Source organism: Rutidosis leptorrhynchoides, chromosome 11, assembly GCF_046630445.1.
Source record: "Rutidosis leptorrhynchoides isolate AG116_Rl617_1_P2 chromosome 11, CSIRO_AGI_Rlap_v1, whole genome shotgun sequence".
Taxonomy (NCBI): domain Eukaryota; kingdom Viridiplantae; phylum Streptophyta; class Magnoliopsida; order Asterales; family Asteraceae; genus Rutidosis; species Rutidosis leptorrhynchoides.
Genome location: NC_092343.1, coordinates 256,282,501 through 256,292,500, shown reverse-complemented (window position 1 = coordinate 256,292,500; position 10,000 = coordinate 256,282,501).

The following is a 10,000-nucleotide window of genomic DNA, read 5'->3' as shown; positions in this document are numbered from 1 at the left end:
TACTTCCCGACGAAGTAAAAATCTGTGAAAGTGAGTTATAGTCCCACTTTTAAAATCTAATATTTTTGGGATGAGAATACATGCAGGTTTTATAAATGATTTACAAAATAGACACAAGTACGTGAAATTACATTCTATGGTTGAATTATCAAAATCGAATATGCCCCTTTTTATTAAGTCTGGTAATCTAAGAATTAGGGAACAGACACCCTAATTGACGCGAATCCTAAAGATAGATCTATTGGGCCTAACAAACCCCATCCAAAGTACCGGATGCTTTAGTACTTCGAAATTTATATCATATCCGAAGGGTGTCCCGGAATGATGGGGATATTCTTATATATGCATCTTGTTATGGTCGGTTACCAGGTGTTCACCATATGAATGATTTTTATCTCTATGTATGGGATGTGTATTGAAATATGAAATCTTGTGGTCTATTGTTACGATTTGATATATATAGGTTAAACCTATAACTCACCAACATTTTTGTTGACGTTTAAAGCATGTTTATTCTCAGGTGAATATTAAGAGCTTCCGCTGTTGCATACTAAAATAAGGACAAGATTTGGAGTCCATGTTTGTATGATATTGTGTAAAAACTGCATTCAAGAAACTGATTTCGATGTAACATATTTGTATTGTAAACCATTATGTAATGGTCGTGTGTAAACAGGATATTTTAGATTATCATTATTTGATAATCTACGTAAAGCTTTTTAAACCTTTATTTATGAAATAAAGGTTATGGTTTGTTTTAAAAATGAATGCACTCTTTGAAAAACGTCTCATATAGAGGTCAAAACCTCGCAACGAAATCAACTAATATGGAACGTTTTTAATTAATAAGAACGGGACATTTCAGTTGGTATCCGAGCGTTGGTCTTAGAGAACCAGAATTTTGCATTAGTGTGTCTTATCGAGTTTGTTAGGATGCATTAGTGAGTCTGGACTTCGACCGTGTTTACTTGAAAAATGATTGCTTAACAAATTTTGTTGGAAACTATATATTTTTAACATGTGAATATTATGTGATATATTAATCTCTTAACGCGTTTGATATTATGTGATAGATGTCTACCTCTAGAACAAGTCCCATTGACTCACCTAATAATAATGAAGAGTCAAATGTAAATTGGAATGATTTGTGGACTGATTCACAAGTTCCCGAAGAGGAACCGGAAGAAGAGTCGGAACCGGAAGAAGAATCGGAACCGGAAGAAGAATCGGAACCGGATGAAGAAATAGAACCGGTGGGGGAAATAATAAAACGGTTAAGTAAAAGAAAATCCTCAACTAACCGACCAAAGTTAATTATGGTCAATGGTGTTTCCGCCAAGGAAGCAAAATATTGGGAGGATTACCAATTCTCCGATGAATCGGATTCCGACGAGAATTCCGATGATGTTATAGAAATTACCCCAACTGAATTTAAAAAGGCAAAAGAAAATAATAAGGGAAAGGGCATAAAAATAGAGAAATCTAATTCCAACCCCGATGAACTTTATATGTATCGTCAACCCCCGAAGTCCTTAAGTTGTAACAATGACCCGGGAACCTCTAAACCACCAGGTTTTTCTAAACCAATGTGGATCACGACGGCTCGTATTAGGGGAACATCATATATCCCTAGAAACTTGGCAAAACGAACCAAAACCGAAGAAGAAGAAACGAGCGAGTCGGAATAAGATAGTTGTATTCGTGTGGTGTAATATATGTAATATAGTGTTCGTATGCTTTATGATATATGTAAAAATTGCTTGTATTAATAAGTATTTTTTTATGAATCTAACTCTTGTCTATTTTACAGTTTAAAAACACAAAATGGATAGACAACCCAATATTTTAAGAGACCTACCCGGAGACATGATTGATGAAATCTTGTCTAGAGTCGGCCAGAATTCCTCGGCACAACTTTTTAAGGCGAGATCAGTTTGTAAGACATTCGAAGAACGTTCCAAGAATGTCTTGGTTTATAAGAGACTTTCGTTTGAAAGATGGGGGATATCACATTGGGAAACCCATAAGTTACGATGTGTTTACTTTGACGCATATATTGCGGGGAACCCAAATGCTATTTTACGCAACGGGTTAAGAAATTATTTTGACTCAATATATCCGAATATTGGACTTCGTGATTTAGAAAAAGCGGCTAACATGCAACATAAAGAAGCATGTTATGCTTACGGATTAGTAATGTTCGCTTCTCACCAAAGTGAGAACAAGAACATCGGGCTACAACTATTAAACAAAACGTTTCCACAAGTGACGGAGTCGGTAATTGGGGTAAGAAATGAGGTTTTTAGATTATTACGGGACTGTTGGACATTACGTAACCCTCGTCCCTTTGATGACGTTACAACACGCTGTCTTATCAACGGCCATAACGGTTATGTTGCACACGACCAAGGATGGGAAGTAGTCCTAGTAAAACCAGAATGCATGACTTGTTTCTGGACGTATGAATTACGTGTCTTTATTGCCTTTGCTGAACGACTTGTGTACTAGCTAGAATTGTCTTCACAACTATCTTGTATCAAAGTTATTGTGTGCTATATTTCATGCTTTATGTAAAATAAGCGGTATTGTAAGTTTGTAAAATATTGTATAAAAGTTTGAACGCGAAATATTATTATAATCAGTTTTTCATATAGAATTGTAGTAGTTGAATTGTATATTAGCTACTAAGTATGAACTTAACGGGTAGGTACTACCCGAATTTAAACTTATAAAACGCTAATATGAAGAAAAAGCTTTTATAAATGAGTTCATATTATGCTACGAAATACTATTAACTACTCTTAATATTCTGTATGATTAACTTGTTCCATTTAATTATTTTGAAGGAAATGGCACCGACTACTCGACACACCGTGAATATGAATGAAGAGGAATTCCGTACTTTTCTAGCTTCAAACATAGCCGCAGTACAGGCTGCGCTACATACCAACAATAACCTTGGATCTAGCAGTACAGGAAATCGTGTAGGATGCACCTACAAAGAATTCACTGCCTGCAAACCTTTGGAATTTGATGGAACCGAAGGACCGATCGGATTGAAACGGTGGACCGAGAAGGTTGAATCGGTGTTTGCCATAAGTAAGTGTACTGAAGAGGACAAAGTGAAGTACGCTACGCATACCTTCACAGGTTCTGCGTTAACATGGTGGAATACCTATCTAGAGCAAGTGGGACAAGATGATGCGTACGCACTACCGTGGTCAGCATTCAAGCACTTGATGAACGAGAAGTACCGTCCCAGAACCGAGGTCAATAAGCTCAAGACAGAACTTAGAGGGTTACGAACCCAAGGATTTGATATTACCACGTACGAAAGACGATTCACAGAATTGTGCCTATTGTGTCCGGGAGCATTCGAAGATGAGGAAGAGAAGATCGACGCGTTTGTGAAAGGATTACCGGAAAGAATCCAAGAAGATATAAGTTCACACGAGCCCGCCTCCATACAACAGGCATGTAGAATGGCTCACAAACTAGTGAACCAGATTGAAGAAAGAATTAAAGAACAGACTGCTGAAGAGGCCAATGTGAAGCAAGTCAAAAGAAAGTGGGAGGAAAACGGTGATAAGAATCACCAATACAACAACAACAGCAATTACAACAATAATCGTAACAATTATCCCAACAATCGCAACATCAATCGCAACTACAACAAACGGCCCAACAACAACAACAACAACAACAGCAACTACAACAATCATCCCAACAACAATAATAACCGCAACAACAACAACAACAATCAGAAGCAACTATGCCAAAGGTGTGAAAAGAATCACTCGGGGTTCTGCACCAAATTTTGCAACAAGTGTAAAAGAAATGGTCATAGCGCGGCGAAGTGTGAGGTCTACGGACCAGGGGTTAATAGAACGAAAGGAACAAATGGTGTCGGAACGAGTAATGGCGGAGCAAGTAGTGTCGGAGCAAGTTATGCCAATGTAGTTTGTTATAAATGTGGAAAACCAGGCCACATTATTAGAAATTGCCCGAACCAGGAGAACACGAATGGACAAGGCCGTGGAAGAGTTTTCAATATTAATGCGGTAGAGGCACAGGAAGACCCGGAGCTTGTTACGGGTACGTTTCTTATTGACAATAAATCTGCTTACGTTTTATTTGATTCGGGTGCGGATAGAAGCTATATGAGTAGAGATTTTTGTGCTAAATTAAGTTGTCCATTGACGCCTTTGGATAGTAAATTTTTACTCGAATTAGCAAATGGTAAATTAATTTCAGCAGATAATATATGTCGGAATCGAGAAATTAAACTGGTTAGCGAAACATTTAAGATTGATTTGATACCAGTAGAGTTAGGGAGTTTTGATGTGATAATCGGTATGGACTGGTTGAAAGAAGTGAAAGCGGAGATCGTTTGTTACAAAAATGCAATTCGCATTATACGAGAAAAAGGAAAACCCTTAATGGTGTACGGAGAAAAGGGCAACACGAAGCTACATCTTATTAGTAATTTGAAGGCACAAAAACTAATAAGAAAAGGTTGCTATGCTGTTCTAGCACACGTCGAGAAAGTACAAACTGAAGAAAAGAGCATCAATGATGTTCCCATTGCAAAAGAATTTCCCGATGTATTTCCGAAAGAATTACCGGGATTACCCCCACATCGATCCGTTGAATTTCAAATAGATCTTGTACCAGGAGCTGCACCAATAGCTCGTGCTCCTTACAGACTCGCACCCAGCGAGATGAAAGAACTGCAAAGCCAATTACAAGAACTTTTAGAGCGTGGTTTCATTCGACCAAGCACATCACCGTGGGGAGCTCCTGTTTTGTTTGTCAAGAAGAAAGATGGTACATTCAGGTTGTGTATCGACTACCGAGAGTTGAACAAACTTACCATCAAGAACCGCTACCCACTACCGAGAATCGACGACTTATTTGATCAACTACAAGGCTCGTCTGTTTATTCAAAGATTGACTTACGTTCCGGGTATCATCAAATGCGGGTGAAAGAAGATGATATTCCAAAGACTGCTTTCAGAACACGTTACGGTCATTACGAGTTTATGGTCATGCCGTTTGGTTTAACTAATGCACCAGCTGTGTTCATGGACCTTATGAACCGAGTGTGTGGACCATACCTTGACAAGTTTGTCATTGTTTTCATTGATGACATACTTATTTACTCAAAGAATGACCAAGAACACGGTGAACATTTGAGAAAGGTGTTAGAAGTATTGAGGAAGGAAGAATTGTACGCTAAGTTTTCAAAGTGTGCATTTTGGTTGGAAGAAGTTCAATTCCTCGGTCACATAGTGAACAAAGAAGGTATTAAGGTGGATCCGGCAAAGATAGAAACTGTTGAAAAGTGGGAAACCCCGAAAACTTCGAAACACATACGCCAGTTTTTAGGACTAGCTGGTTACTACAGAAGGTTCATCCAAGACTTTTCCAGAATAGCAAAACCCTTGACTGCATTAACGCATAAAGGGAAGAAATTTGAATGGAATGATGAACAAGAGAAAGCGTTTCAGTTATTGAAGAAAAAGCTAACTACGGCACCTATATTGTCATTGCCTGAAGGGAATGATGATTTTGTGATTTATTGTGACGCATCAAAGCAAGGTCTCGGTTGTGTATTAATGCAACGAACAAAGGTGATTGCTTATGCGTCTAGACAATTGAAGATTCACGAACAAAATTATACGACGCATGATTTGGAATTAGGCGCGGTTGTTTTTGCATTAAAGACTTGGAGGCACTACTTATATGGGGTCAAAAGTATTATATATACCGACCACAAAAGTCTTCAACACATATTTAATCAGAAACAACTGAATATGAGGCAGCGTAGGTGGATTGAATTATTGAATGATTACGATTTTGAGATTCGTTACCACCCGGGGAAGGCAAATGTGGTAGCCGATGCCTTGAGCAGGAAGGATAGAGAACCCATTCGAGTAAAATCTATGAATATAATGATTCATAATAACATTACTACTCAAATAAAGGAGGCGCAACAAGGAGTTTTAAAAGAGGGAAATTTAAAGGATGAAATACCCAAAGGATCGGAGAAGCATCTTAATATTCGGGAAGACGGAACCCGGTATAGGGCTGAAAGGATTTGGGTACCAAAATTTGGAGATATGAGAGAAATGGTACTTAGAGAAGCTCATAAAACCAGATACTCAATACATCCTGGAACGGGGAAGATGTACAAGGATCTCAAGAAACATTTTTGGTGGCCGGGTATGAAAGCCGATGTTGCTAAATACGTAGGAGAATGTTTGACGTGTTCTAAGGTCAAAGCTGAGCATCAGAAACCATCAGGTCTACTTCAACAACCCGAAATCCCGGAATGGAAATGGGAAAACATTACCATGGATTTCATCACTAAATTGCCAAGGACTGCAAGTGGTTTTGATACTATTTGGGTAATAGTTGATCGTCTCACCAAATCAGCACACTTCCTACCAATAAGAGAAGATGACAAGATGGAGAAGTTAGCACGACTGTATTTGAAGGAAGTCGTCTCCAGACATGGAATACCAATCTCTATTATCTCTGATAGGGATGGCAGATTTATTTCAAGATTCTGGCAGACATTACAGCAAGCATTAGGAACTCGTCTAGACATGAGTACTGCCTATCATCCACAAACTGATGGGCAGAGCGAAAGGACGATACAAACGCTTGAAGACATGCTACGAGCATGTGTTATTGATTTCGGAAACAGTTGGGATCGACATCTACCGTTAGCAGAATTTTCCTACAACAACAGCTACCATTCAAGCATTGAGATGGCGCCGTTTGAAGCACTTTATGGTAGAAAGTGCAGGTCTCCGATTTGTTGGAGTGAGGTGGGGGATAGACAGATTACGGGTCCGGAGATTATACAAGAAACTACCGAGAAGATCATCCAAATTCAACAACGGTTGAAAACCGCCCAAAGTCGACAAAAGAGCTACGCTGACATTAAAAGAAAAGATATAGAATTTGAAATTGGAGAGATGGTCATGCTTAAAGTTTCACCTTGGAAAGGCGTTGTTCGATTTGGTAAACGAGGGAAATTAAATCCAAGGTATATTGGACCATTCAAGATTATTGATCGTGTCGGACCAGTAGCTTACCGACTTGAGTTACCTCAACAACTCGCGGCTGTACATAACACTTTCCACGTCTCGAATTTGAAGAAATGTTTTGCTAAAGAAGATCTCACTATTCCGTTAGATGAAATCCAAATCAACGAAAAACTCCAATTCATCGAAGAACCCGTCGAAATAATGGATCGTGAGGTTAAAAGACTTAAGCAAAACAAGATACCAATTGTTAAGGTTCGATGGAATGCTCGTAGAGGACCCGAGTTCACCTGGGAGCGTGAAGATCAGATGAAGAAGAAATACCCGCATCTATTTCCAGAAGATTCGTCAACACCTTCAACAGCTTAAAATTTCGGGACGAAATTTATTTAACGGGTAGGTACTGTAGTGACCCGAAATTTTCCATGTTTATATATATTAATTGAGATTGATATTTACATGATTAAATGTTTCCAACATGTTAAGCAATCAAACTTGTTAAGACTTGATTAATTGAAATAGGTTTCATATAGACAATTGACCACCCAAGTTGACCGGTGATTCACGAACGTTAAAACTTGTAAAAAAACTATATGATGACATATATATGGTTATATATATAGTTAACATGATATTATGATAAGTAAACATATCATTAATTATATTAACAATGAACTACATATGTAAAAACAAGACTACTAACTTAATGATTTTGAAACGAGACATATATGTAACGTTTATCGTTGTAACGACATTTAATGTATATATATCATATTAAGAGATATTTGTACATCATAATATCATGATAATATAATAATTTAAAATCTCTTTTGATATTATAAACATTGGGTTAACAACATTTAACAAGATCGTTAACCTAAAGGTTTCAAAACAACACTTACATGTAACGACTAACGATGACTTAACGGCTCAGTTAAAATGTATATACATGTAGTGTTTTAATATGTATTTATACACTTTTGAAAGACTTCAATACACTTATCAAAATACTTCTACTTAACAAAAATGCTTACAATTACATTCTCGTTCAGTTTCATCAACAATTCTACTCGTATGCACCCGTATTCGTACTCGTACAATACACAGCTTTTAGATGTATGTACTATTGGTATATACACTCCAATGATCAGCTCTTAGCAGCCCATGTGAGTCACCTAACACATGTGGGAACCATCATTTGGCAACTAGCATGAAATATCTCATAAGATTACAAAAATATGAGTAATCATTCATGACTTATTTACATGAAAACAAAATTACATATCCTTTATATCTAATCCATACACCAACGACCAAAAACACCTACAAACACTTTCATTCTTCAATTTTCTTCATCTAATTGAACTCTCTCAAGTTCTATCTTCAAGTTCTAAGTGTTCTTCATAAATTCCAAAAGTTCTAGTTTCATAAAATCAAGAATACTTTCAAGTTTGCTAGCTCACTTCCAATCTTGTAAGGTGATCATCCAACCTCAAGAAATCTTTGTTTCTTACAGTAGGTTATCATTCTAATACAAGGTAATAATCATATTCAAACTTTGGTTCAATTTCTATAACTATAACAATCTTATTTCAAGTGATGATCTTACTTGAACTTGTTTTCGTGTCATGATTTTGCTTCAAGAACTTTGAGCCATCCAAGGATCCATTGAAGCTAGATCCATTTTTCTCTTTTCCAGTAGGTTCATCCAAGGAACTTAAGGTAGTAATGATGTTCATAACATCATTCGATTCATACATATAAAGCTATCTTATTCGAAGGTTTAAACTTGTAATCACTAGAACATAGTTTAGTTAATTCTAAACTTGTTCGCAAACAAAAGTTAATCCTTCTAACTTGACTTTTAAAATCAACTAAACACATGTTCTATATCTATATGATATGCTAACTTAATGATTTAAAACCTGGAAACACGAAAAACACCGTAAAACCGGATTTACGCCGTCGTAGTAACACCGCGGGCTGTTTTGGGTTAGTTAATTAAAAACTATGATAAACTTTGATTTAAAAGTTGTTATTCTGAGAAAATGATTTTTATTATGAACATGAAACTATATCCAAAAATTATGGTTAAACTCAAAGTGGAAGTATGTTTTCTAAAATGGTCATCTAGACGTCGTTCTTTCGACTGAAATGACTACCTTTACAAAAATGACTTGTAACTTATTTTTCCGACTAGAAACCTATACTTTTTTTGTTTAGATTCATAAAATAGAGTTCAATATGAAACCATAGCAATTTGATTCACTCAAAACGGATTTAAAATAAAGAAGTTATGGGTAAAACAAGATTGGATAATTTTTCTCATTTTAGCTACGTGAAAATTGGTAACAAATCTATTCCAACCATAACTTAATCAACTTGTATTATATATTATGTAATCTTGAGATACCATAGACACGTATACAATGTTTCGACCTATCATGTCGACACATCTATATATATTTCGGAACAACCATAGACACTCTATATGTGAATGTTGGAGTTAGCTATACAGGGTTGAGGTTGATTCCAAAATATATATAGTTTGAGTTGTGATCAATACTGAGATACGTATACACTGGGTCGTGGATTGATTCAAGATAATATTTATCGATTTATTTCTGTACATCTAACTGTGGACAACTAGTTGTAGGTTACTAACGAGGACAGCTGACTTAATAAACTTAAAACATCAAAATATATTAAAAGTGTTGTAAATATATTTTGAACATACTTTGATATATATGTATATATTGTTATAGGTTCGTGAATCAACCAGTGGCCAAGTCTTACTTCCCGACGAAGTAAAAATCTGTGAAAGTGAGTTATAGTCCCACTTTTAAAATCTAATATTTTTGGGATGAGAATACATGCAGGTTTTATAAATGATTTACAAAATAGACACAAGTACGTGAAATTACATTCTATGGTTGAATTATCAA